The 12,785-nt window shown below is 42.0% G+C and overlaps 1 long non-coding RNA gene across 1 annotated transcript; it reads right to left on the bottom strand.

The window, feature by feature from the left end:
* Positions 1–928: 928 nt before the first annotated feature.
* On the bottom strand, positions 929–5,158 carry LOC136721632 (uncharacterized). Its single transcript, XR_010806105.1, has 3 exons — positions 5,013–5,158; positions 3,473–3,606; positions 929–1,372 (listed from the first exon to the last, which is right to left on the bottom strand). It is a non-coding gene; the product is annotated as an uncharacterized LOC136721632 (long non-coding RNA).
* Between the last annotated feature and the right edge of the window lie 7,627 nt (positions 5,159–12,785).

Genomic DNA, 12,785 nt, shown 5'->3' on the forward strand with positions numbered 1-12,785 from the left:
TCCTATAGCTACAGAACAGGGCACGGCAAAGACGGGGTCATCGTCACAGGTAAGCGATCAGGCAAACAGGAAATCAAGGTAAGCCCAAAGTCATGGTTGGGAGGTAAATCAGGAGATCAAGGATACAACAATATAACACAGCACTGAGACACTACTCAACAATGTCACAAACACTGACCAAACTTCACACAGTGTGAGAGCCAGTGAGGGGTTTATATGTAGAGCAGAGGGAAGCAGGACACCAAGTTGGGAGGTGCAGAGCGAATGGGAGCACAGGGTGACTGAACAAGTGCACATGGTGTTCAGGAATGTTGATTGATTGATTGAGGGGAGCTGGGAGAAGTGACTGGTAAGTAAGGGTGATGGTGTTATCTAGTGGGGAAAAGTGGAAGTGCTTGGCCTGGAAGAAGAGTGCTGGTCTGTGGCCGTGGGACTGGTAGATTGCAGTAATATTACAGCAAACATCTGTGCTGCTTATTTACTCATTATATGAATTGTTTCAAAAACATAAAAACACCATAAAAACATCTGTAATGCATTCATTTGGCGGCAGGCCAATTTGTTTATTAAGGGACCCTCACACAGTGAATTTGGGACAGTGCGGCCGAGATCATGGTCAGTCAGTAGCGGCGAATGCGCCTCCTCTTGGCGTGCTTGGTCTTGCCACTCGCCTCTGCAGTCCCTGAAACACAGAGCAAAACACACGTCACTGTCTCTGTCCCCCTTCATCGCCTCCCCACTCTGTCCTGTTACTCTGGCCTCTGGATTCGGTTCAAAGCTCAAGTGTTGAAGGAAACTACAGAAAAAACAATTGCTACTCCTGTGAAATACATTTTCAAGGCTCCTTATGAAAACCAACTAACCCACTGGAGAGAGACGGCGCGCTTCCCACTGAGAGACTCATCGCATCAGAACGTACCTGCTGGGAGATGTGCCGGCTCCCCTCTGGCCTGCCTTGCTGCTCCTGGCTGTGTTGGACGGGTCTGTGTGCAGAAAGGGCAGAATCTCTCAGTACAAACGCTACACACAGAGCTCTGCTGATGAGGCCGTCATGCGCAGTGTGCGGCTGTGTGACACGCAGGAGGGACTGACGCACACTGACGCACAAATCCTCCCGCAGCTCCAGGAGAACAGGGGCCACTGCCGTGCGATCCAGGTCGCATTGTGACAGCAGCCCTGCCGTCCACAGCTTCTGCAGGAAGATCACCTTCCCTGGAGACCTGGACACCAGCACGGATACCTGCAGCAGCAGGATGTCCTCCAGCGCCTCCCGCCTGCGCTGCAGCTTCCTGTCACTGGAGATGGGGCACAGCTGCTGCAGCAGACTGCGCACAACAACTCTGATACATTCATCAGAGCACTCTGGGGCACTCTGCAAAGTCAATTAACACATATAACATATGAATACACACACAAGGACAATAACACTCAATACACACACAAACAGTTACAGATACACACAGCTCAGTAGCAGAGGGCAGTAACACACTCACACACAGCTCACTAAAACAGCAAACTAACATTAACACACAGCACAGTTACACACTGACAAGCTTACTAGCACAGTGGTGTAACACACTCACAGCTCACTGCAACAGCGCAGTATCACTTACACACCGCTGACTATATCAACACAGTAACACACACAGCGCAGTACAACAGTGCAGTAACACACGGACTCATTTCATGGGAAAAGGTGCCAATCTGTTGCTGCCAGAAAAATGAATAATACAAGCGCTGCCCTGTTGATTCACATGTGGTAGAAAATGTGGGCAAAGCTGCCATCTTGCCAAGGGCTACTGTACAGCTGCAAATGTTATCAAACAATACAGATATATGTAATAAATCCGACCTTTGAGGCAATGCTTCATAAGAACAAACGCTAATATATAATAACTATATATGTGAATAACATAAACATAAACATATTATTGCCTGTGTGTTGTGTGTCAGGTTGTGTGTATAACTTCTTTTTGAAGCAATGTCATCAATAACTGCTTTATAAGAAATCTGCTGGGCGAGTTCTCCGTTAATGCTGATTAAAGCAAGTCCACTAAGCCGTTCCTGATTCATTGTGGAGCACAGGTAATTTTTTACCTGCTTCAATTTTGAAGCAAAACTGTGTCAGGCCACAAGGCTGGATCAATAGGTTGAGCTTGGGGTACTGTGCTTCCTATTTTACATTTTGTTGATGTTCCAGGTGTGGCTTTGTCTCCTCCAGACTCAATGACTTCCAGTCTCTCACTGCTGCCTTCGACCTCATGGCTACTCTCTGGCCCTTCACTCTCTTTGCCCTGTTGATGCTCTGCCTCAAGGCCACTTTCTTAAAACTAGGAATTACGCAAAGGTGACAAAAATTTTAAGGCAGCCAGGATTTGTTTTTGTTTTTTTCAGTAATTTGTTCAGTAATTTCTTTACAGTAACACACCCACCCACTGTTTGGGATAACAAACAGTTTTGCCTACAAGACAAAAAATACAAGACAACATAACATTGCCAAAAAATAATTAAAGATGAACACTTCCTGGACACCACTTCAGTGAATGAACATCAGTGCCTTTATCGTTTTTTCTAGCTGGGTATGGACAGGATTTCCCCGTCCTATTGAACCAATATAGACTATATATAATCATATTAAGTCACTGACTTACAGTCAGTCAGCTGCAGAAAAGTTGCATTTTTGCTTTTTGTTCATCGTACCCTATCTCTTCATACATTCATTGGGTGGGACCCACTTTGCAACGGAAACACTAATTGGTTTCACTACAGGTGAGTGACAATTCATCTATCCAATGGACAAAGAGCCTAGTTTTTTGCTGCCTGTCATATAGGGAGGTTACGGTTACGGAGGCCCATATTCAGTCCAAGTCCGAGGCCCTAGGCAATTACCTACTCTGCCTATAGGTAGCGCCGGCCCTGAGTCAGTGAAGTAGATGTATTGCTGCCATAACTTACAAGTGCATTTCACATTACTTTTAGGTCATTGTTAGTCAAAATTATTTCGAATTTAGTTGCTAGTAGAATAATGTTTCAATACAAATGTCTTGTGAAAAATAGTTTCTCATTTTCCAACTAAACTATTCACTAATGCAGTACATTGTAATGGATGAATCCTCAATCTAATGAAGGTCATTTGACTGATATTATGGCCATACATGAGCAAATGTATGTGAAGAATGCATTCCAGCTTCCTGCTGTGCATGAGAAGGAGTGTTCACCCAGTCTTCTTTCACCCAGTAATCAGCATATTGTTCAGGTATTGTTTCAGTATCGAGTATTGTGAGAATAAACCTGGTATTGGTATCAAAGTAAATATTCTGGTATCATGACAACACTTGTCCTACGTGGAGTACTCTGTGTGTGTGTGTGTGCTGTACTGGCTGGGTGTGTGATACACTCTGTGTGTGTCCTGCCCTCCTTTGTCATTTCCTCTGGTTCTGTAGTCTTCTCCTGTGAAGATGTCTTTACAGACCTCCAACCAAGCAAGATCTGCCAGTGAGCCAGAAGTGTAACAAAAGCCACCACATCCGCCTGTTCTGCCAGTAAAGGTTGGTCCTCAGATGGAACACCAAAAATGTCCAGTAATGGACAAGGATCCAGTGGTGTCTGCAGGAGAGAGAGAGAGAGAGAGAGAGAGAGAGAGAGAGAATGAAAGACCAGTAATCAGCAATCATTTAGTGCAAGACCAGAACATGTGAGTCAAGTCAGCTATTTAGAGGTTACATCTGTCACAGGTCCCATCCAGCCCAGGGTAGGTCCTGGCCATTCTCTCCTTAGACAAGTGAGCTCTCTGCAGTATCGTAACAGCAAACAGCAACAGCGGCGAGCTTGAGCTCATGTTTATGCTGCACAGATTTCCACAGTTCTGCACAGATCTGCAGAATTCCTCCGATCCCAATTGCGGAGCAGCACAGATCTGCACAGAACTGTGGACATCTGCGCTACACAAACGTGAGCTGTAAATGTACAGGTCCATGTTTGTTTACTTTTCTCTGCATGGATCACGCGTGTTTCCGCAAGACGTGTGGAGTTTGAGGCTGTGTCGGAGAGGCCCACGACAAAGGACTTCAGATGAGTCGTTAAGTGTGTGACCCCCTGTACTTAAGCGGTCGTGCAGTGTGCTCTCCTTCACGACACAAAAGACACACATTCAGTGAGCGATGGTTGTAACAGTGAGCTGCCCGTCATCCTCAAAATGGTCTCATTGTAGAAATGGTGTAGTTTGAGCCTGAGTTTCCTCAGCCACACGGCCATTCCATCCTCTTCCTACCATTAGATACATATTTGTTACAGTTTTTTTGTTGTAAAGTGGGGTTGTTACACATAAAAAGTCACGTAAATCTTATGACTGCCACCATATACCAAAGGTTATCAAAATCAGGTAAAAGCATTGTTTAAACATTTTATTGTTGTTACACACCAGGTTTACATATGTAGTATAAACCGTGTAACACAAGTTTACTATGCATAAGGTTAATTTAAATATAATGCAAACATATATTTTACATATCATTGTTTCACATATCACAGTGTTAGGCAGGTCAATATGTAGCCCAAATGGAATCAACATGTCAATGTATTTGATCACGTCTGACAGAATAGGGGCTGAAGCTCACAGCCCTTCCCAGAGCCAAGGCTGGGCTCCACTGATCTGCCCTCCCTCCTCCCTCTGCAGCGCCCTTGACACATTCACACAGCACTCTAATGTGTCAGGACTCCTCTACTGACACAAGGACATGTCATTGACAGGGGCCAGTCAGCGACCACAGTCTCATCCTCATTCCAGACTGTGTCTGTGTTGAAGAGAGGAGGGAGAGCATCGCAGACAGAGATCTACAACACTGGAGATGGGATAATGTTGCTGTCTACATAGTTTGCTTAAAACGACAGTGACAGGGCAGAGAGTATATTTCTGCTTTTGAAACTGACTGGTGACATATATTTGTTCAAATAAGGCAATTGATTTAAAATAGCAGATATTCAAATACTAAAATATATATTTTAATCGGTACCTTATAAGTTTCTCCTTTATAGCTTCATGTAGCTCAATGTTATTATTGAAGCTCAGTGTCTTGCTGTTGTCCATGGGCTTGTTCACTGTTCATGTTGTCCAGAGTTGTGACAGGGCTCGTTTCCACTCTTGCAGCTTGTCAGACAGCAGCACCTTTTGGTTTACAAAATATTGTAAACAAAAAAAATAAAGTTGTTGAGATGAAAAATAAAACAATCGAAAGCAAAATCTATAGAATTGTAAACAAAAATAATTATATCAAAGGCAAAAAATGAAAAATTGAGGAAATAATGCTAAAGCAAGAGCACTGGAGTCCATCTTTGGTTACGAAGCTACGATCTTTGCTTTCGCAGCCACTTTCTTTGCTTTCATTTTTTTTTGTTTACGTTCTGTCGTGGTAGGTCTTGGTTCTCCATTGGTCCATTACGTTTGAGTGACGGTTCTTCCTAACCTAGTCCGTGATCAGGGTGTTTGTAAAAGATGTCTTGTTTACAACCAGCCTACATGTCTCAGTTAGGAATATCTATACATTTATCAAAATAAAGCGGTATGAGTTACAAAAGAAACATCAAGACCAAGACACAACATGATCTGATTAGACATTAAAAATGAATAAGTTATTATAAAACCATAACATTAGCCCAACCCAATGAAGTCCCACCTGTGTTCACAGCTCACAGCTCATCTGTCTGTGACAGGATTTGTATAAAGGAAGCTGCTGTGCATCCCTGTCCTGCCTCACTGCTCTGATCAGCAGCTATAATAACTGCGCTGCTCCATTGCTCAGGGTTTTAAAGCGGACAGTTCAGCCCTCTCACACTCACTGAGACACACAGAGAACATGGCTTCACTGGGGCTCCTGCTCTGGACACTGGCTCTGCTTGCTCAGGGTGACAATCCATGCAGGTGCAAACATTTCCAAGTCTTCCTATGCATTCAATACACAAGGCTTTCACATATGGCACATGTATGTGTAGTTTTGTTATTATTGCAATTCCTTCCAGCTGATATGCAATACATTGCTTGTTCACCACTTCTGACCTATGGAAGCACAGAGCAGATATCAATAATAACATTGTTATGTATACTAATGACACCCAGTGTTAATAGCATTGTTATAATATCAGGTCAAATGTGAATGATCAATAATAACATTTTAAAATGGTCATTTCCAGACAGCATTGCGGCTCATTTTCAGGATCTCCACGGTCATAGGTGGCTTTACTCTCACAGGCTTCTGCTACCAAGGGAATGTCTGAATTCAAGAGCAGTGTGGCTGTGTATGCCAATCCGTTCACACAATCCTGTGTGACGTTTTCCTGGGAAGGACTGTACAGGTGTGTTGTGTTTTATTTTGAGAGGGTAGGGGCTGTACCAGGGCCGAATAGAAGATGGGAGAACTGGCTACTGCTGCTGTACTGGTCAGCACTGGGACGAGGCCTTCTGATGAACATGTTAATGTATTGGGAAACCCATCAAACTGAAGCTGTCTGTTTACATGTTTGTCCACAGCTGTGATTGACAGTGTCTGGGATGTGTTTGTGTTCACAGGCTTGAGTCTGGTGGAGACGTGCCCAGCCCCCCCAGTTTGTACTTCAAAAAAAGCAGGAGTTGAAAGCAGATTGGAGAAGATACTGGGGTCTGATGGGGTGTTCCTGTACCCCAGTCACCCCCATATCGCCCCCAAACACCACTACCCCCTCTTCAACCGTTTCAACTTTGCATACACAGGTACGTCACACACACACGGGCAAACACAAAGCATTGTACCTTTAATTCTGATATCCTAAACATTGTATATCCATCTGAGCAGATTTAATTACTCACTGCATAAAAGAGCATACACATTTCCTGGCTGTATTATTTCAATAGCCAATGTAAGTAATACGCTTCATTATACAATGTTGTTTTCAGTTTTGCACTCTATAAGTAAAGCATCTAGAATACAGGTGTATCTCATTTTACAGAACAGTAACTGGGGAAGATATGCAGTAAAATCACTGTGAAAAATATCCATACATGTGCAAATGATACCTGTAAGACTACAACTCCAAAATAACATAATATTAAGTACATTTGTATGTGATGTATGGGTACAAAAGATCACAAAATGTACATTTGAACATATTCAGATACGCTTACAAAGCAATATGTATTCCACATATGTATCCCTATGAAGAGAATTTATGACGACCAAGACTTGCGACTGAATTAACTCCAATACATCACGGGTCACGTACATTAGCTGACTGTTATGTCTCAAGCCTGACCTCAGCACTAGACGTCACCCTTGCCTCAGCTTTCCCTCACTGATAATTCAATAATCATCCCCATCTCTTACCTTGATTACGGCAGCTGTCTCTCATTCCCTTGCTCTCCACATTCAAGTATATATACCCCTTTGTTCTGGACATCCAGTGCTAAGGCTTGTTTTTGCCCCGACTCCTGCTTGCCTCTTTTATCACCGTTTTCTGGATTTCCTCTGTGGACCTGTCTGTACGATCAATTCACCCTGTGCCTGTTTCCCGCCAACGACTCCTGGTTCAGCCCTTCTTTGATCCTTTGCCTGGTTTTTGTCCCATTTTCCCTTTACCTGGTAAGCCCCGCGTCTGGGCCGCCACACTCCTGTCTGTCAAGCCATGACAGGCCTGACACTGATGAATGGAGGAAAAATCATTGCATGCATTGAACATCAATTTAAGTTTATTACAAAGCATAACATTAGGAAAACATAATTTCGGCTAATATTCAAAATCAAGGAATGCCAATTCAAACAGTGTCTAGGAAATGGGCACACACTGGCAGGCATACAGTGAGAGGAAGTGTTTATGAAGTACAGTCAAGCGAAGAGAAACTATAAAACACCCTGTGATGCTGGTACATCACATGGTCAGGAGCAATGGCCATGTTCCTGACCTATACACAGAGTGACAGAACCTGGTGACATTATGGACAATCAAATAAACACTGACTTACCTGTTCAAAAGGATTCCACCACAACATGCAGACATGGAAAAGAATGGAGAGAACATACATTAACATGTGAGCTCACATAACATGCACAATCTTAAACATTTAACATTCAGCTAACAAGGACAATAACAGTGGACAAAATATGAAAGATCTCTCTAAATACTTGCCTGTATACATGTATTTTGAATTAACCTTGGGATTGTGTTGGGGTGGTGGATTGATGGTGGATGTGTGTGGGTTTGCTGTGGAAATGGGGTTACAGAAACCTGTCATACTGGTTATTTAAGGGAAGCCCAGGAGTAACTAGGGGTGGGGCTTAAGGTATAAAGGAAGCAGGAAGTGAGCAGGGAGAGAGAGTGTGTTTGGGGCGTGACATGAAAGAGCGGAAGGTCAAAGTCACTTTTTCTATTACTGTGTGTAGCTAGTTTTTCTTTTCTTTTCTTTTCTTTTCTTTTTTTTGCTTTGTTTATTTGCTTGTTTTGTACCTGGAGTTTAACTTTTAAGGCCAAGGCTTTGGTGTGGACCTGAGGAGAATTTCTCCATTTCCCCACACTGTGGAATAAAGACATTTATTTTTTCACCAAAGTTCAGAGTGGAATCTGTGGGCCAAGTTTAATTATCGCCATCCTTCCAGAGCTCGGCAAAGAAGTGGAGGGTGACGCACCCAACTACACTTTTAAACCTTTCATACAGTACATGCACATACTTTTCACCAAATAAATTTAAATACAATTGCATATGAACTACAATGCACAGAACAAAATACAATTAGTTATTTATGTGATAGTTTGAGATTTTTTTTATCTATACCTTTAATTTGTAACAAAACTGCTTGATTAAGTTATTTCACAGGTTTCTCTCGCTCATATTTATGGGGGAAAAGGGACCATTTGGACCTCCTTCACTCTTCCACCTAAGAGTCCATTCTGCCCCAATCTACCCTCCACACATACACACAGACACAAGTGGTGGCCTCCAAATGTATTCATACCACAGATGATGTAACTTAGAGGATGTAGGTGTACACGCTGTATCTAGAACAATGCATGCTCGTAATCATCCGCATGGATTGGTTTTCCTCCAATTGGCAGCTAATTTCACAGTCTCTGCAAGTATTAATCGTCATAAACTCACCTTGTAGGATTTTATCTGATTAATTCTCTAGACAATGGTTTCTTATGAAGGAACTAATAGCTAGAAAGTGTACGCTGGTCTTGTGTAAAAGTGTGCAAAGTCTAGTGTTTGACCAGTTGATGTCAGCTATGAAACCTTCAGAGCTGTGAGTCTCCTCAGTGAGATTTGCTGTTCTGCAATGCTGGGCCTCAGTAGCTCTGTAGGTGTGTTCATTCTCTGATTTTCATTGAACAGTTCTTCTGTTAACATTAAAGATTCTTCATTTTACTACAACAGGACATTAGGATCATTGTAGGTTTCAATCGTAGCACAGAACAGACAAAATATATTGCATTCTGTGGTGGAAGAAAGATTTGGAGTCGGGAGTTCTAGTCAGAATTGATTACGTGGACGGGAGGAACAGCGCAACACAGAACTCAAAGGATTTTAGGCTTGCATGACACTGTTCCCCAAAAGTTTTGAGACGGAGCAAAGCTTTTATACCCGCTCTGGGACATATGCCCAAGGGGCCTTAACATTTTACAAACAGTGTCTGAATGGTCATGTCTAATGACTAGCAGTGATTTCATTGGCATTCTAAACTACACCTTCCCATCTTATCAATATTATGATTATTACTCAAGAATAATAATCATTAACCTCTACATTGCCAATTGCATTACAAGGTACTTTGCAGATAATACGTTGCAATAAAGGAATGTGAGCTGCTGATAACCAAGTGAGGAGTAACAGCACACCAAGGACAAAGGCAGGATAGGATTTCTATATTTTTCCCCCACAATTCATTTGTTAAGCTTTGTTTTCAAAGACATGGACATTGTTATGTGCAACTTGATTTCTTTTTAGGGCTTTTACCAGAACTTCTCAGATTTGTTTGTGGGTTTGGAGATTGGATCCTAATTTGGGGTTTGGAATGTTCAGGGCCTTTTCCCCCCAAACAACAAAAATGCTGCAAAATGTATGAACTATGACAAATACAACTTCATTAGCATAGGCCTAATAGATTTTTAGTTGGTTTATCCTAATTGTGGGATTCAGTTAGCTAGCTTGCTGCTATTATCTGTCCGACATATTTGTTTACAATTTTGTCCATTGATTTATGGTTCTCAAATGATCTGATTTTACAACAGGCTGACAAGTTCATGTGCAAATGAATTATTTATTTTCAATAAAGTCTGTGTCTTGGATGAATACAATTGCATGCATTCTCTCAATCTCAAATAAGAGGACTGTAAGCAAGAGTCATATTGTTTAGATGTATTGTTCCAGAGTAATTTGAGTTAGTTCATACATGCACTGAGTTGTAGGTTAAATCAAATTGCCAGTTAATGTTAAAATTATTTAATCCTATACAAAACCAGCTGGTCGTGCCGTCCCTTATTATGCTCTGGCACCCCTTTTGCCACCCAATGTATGAAATCCTGGACATGCCACTGACCTCCAGCAGTCTGACAGAATAGGGGCTGAAGCTCACAGCCCTTCACAGAGCCAAGGCTGGGCTCCACTGATCTGCCCTCCCTCCTCCCTCTGCAGCGCCCTTGACACATTCACACAGCACTCTAATGTGTCAGGACTCCTCTACTGACAAAAGGACATGTCATTGACAGGGGCCAGTCAGCGACCACAGTCTCATCCTCATTCCAGACTGTGTCTGTGTTGAAGAGAGGAGGGAGAGCATCGCAGACAGAGATCTACAACACTGGAGATGGGATAATGTTGCTGTCTACATAGTTTGCTTAAAACGACAGTGACAGGGCAGAGAGTATATTTCTGCTTTTGAAACTGACTGGTGACATATATTTGTTCAAATAAGGCAATTGATTTAAAATAGCAGATATTCAAATACTAAAATATATATTTTAATCAGTACCTTATAAGTGTATCCTCTATAGCTTTATGTAGCTCAATGTTGTTATTGAAGCTCAGTGTGTGTGCAGTGCAGCTCCTCACAGGCTGTGTCCCATTTCACTGCCTTCACCCTCAGCACCTGCAGTAGGTCTCAGCTGCAGCAGTGCAGTCTCTGTGCAGTTCAGCTGAGGGAGGTTTTTGTACGGCTGTGTATCACTGTGTGAACACACCACCACTGTGGTAACTCTGACAGTAGTAATCTCCTGCATCTTCAGGCTGGACTCCACTGATGGTCAGAGTGAAGTCAGTCCCAGATCCACTGCCACTGAATCGCTCTGGGATCCCAGACTGACGGGAAGTGGCATAATAGATCAGGAGTTTAGGAGCTTCTCCAGGTTTCTGTTGGTACCAGTGTAGGTAGTGATAGCCAACAGTAGTGTACACTGCACTGCTGGTTTTACAGTTCACAGTGACCGTCTCTCCTTGTTGAACAGATTTGACTTGTGGAGTCTGAGTCACAGTAACCTGTCCTCTGGTTTCTAAACATAATAAACATATATTAAGTTAATGAAATTTTGAAAATATACACACTTGTTTCTTATATTATGATCTCTCCTCTTTACTTTAATCAGAAGTTTTTACATGAAATACATGAAGAATTGTATTAGTAAATAATAATTGATGTGTTGCTAAAATAGGAACACACATATTAGAAAATAATACATACAAAATTACAGTTAACACATTTCTCACCCTGAGTGCAGATGGCGAGAGCCCAGATGAAGACGGTGATGAAAGTCATTGTTGTTGTGGATTGTGTTGCCATGAAGGGCAGCTCTCAGTCATGAAGTGTTAAACTCACAGGGCTATAAACACTCCCAGAGCACTGAAGCATGTGCTGCCCATGCAAAGTGGCTCTTGTATGCAAATTGTCTTCCTGGGTACAACAGTCTCTTGTAGTCCAGCAGTGCTGTGAACTCAGGCTGGATGCTGTGTGTCTGACAGAGTGAGATGAGCAGTTTAGGATGAAGTCTCCAAAACAACAGGACTAGAAAACAGCTTTATGAGTCATAGGTTTTATATGTTACCTGAGGAGGACTAATGCATGTTTGATTTGTTTTAACAATCCTTTTCAAGTTCATTTAATTGACTCCATCAGTCAGTCTTTAGTAATAGTATAGGACACTGTTTAGTTTTGTATTATAATAACCTGTATTATTATGCATTCATTGCTTGATGAACCACAGAAGTGTTGTGTCTCCCTCTTGTGGTCAGTGTTAATAGCTACAGTCTGCATTGCTTTCATTGATGTTGCCAGCAGACATCTGAAGAGGAAAGTAGCTGTAACACATCCAGGCTCCTGCTTTATCTGACTCGTATGTAAATGGTTTGCAGTTGTAAGCTGATTTTTCATGAAAGGCAAAGGATAATAATTGTCAAAGTATTACTACAGGTAATGCAAAAATTATATTTCGAAATAATGACCAAACACCTTTTTAATACTGTATTCATCTCTTTTAACTTTAGAAAATACAAATAATTGTAAATGGATGGCAGTGCTCATTATTGAGTGTTATTACATTATGGGTATAATTATTACGTTGTCCTAACAATTTTTTTATCATGCAGATAACGTAATAAATGCCAATGACGTAATCAGTTGGGGCATTTTATTACGTTATTGGTAAATGTACTACATTATGAGTATTATTAAGTTATTGTAGAGTTATCTTTCAAGTCGGAAGCACTGCCCAAGGGGGAGGGGTTTCTGTGCACTTCTGTAGGAACCTGATGAAAACGTCACTCTATGAAAGCTGCC

The sequence above is a fragment of the Amia ocellicauda genome, unplaced genomic scaffold (assembly GCF_036373705.1).
Source record: "Amia ocellicauda isolate fAmiCal2 unplaced genomic scaffold, fAmiCal2.hap1 HAP1_SCAFFOLD_118, whole genome shotgun sequence".
In the NCBI taxonomy this organism is placed as follows: Eukaryota; Metazoa; Chordata; class Actinopteri; order Amiiformes; family Amiidae; genus Amia; species Amia ocellicauda.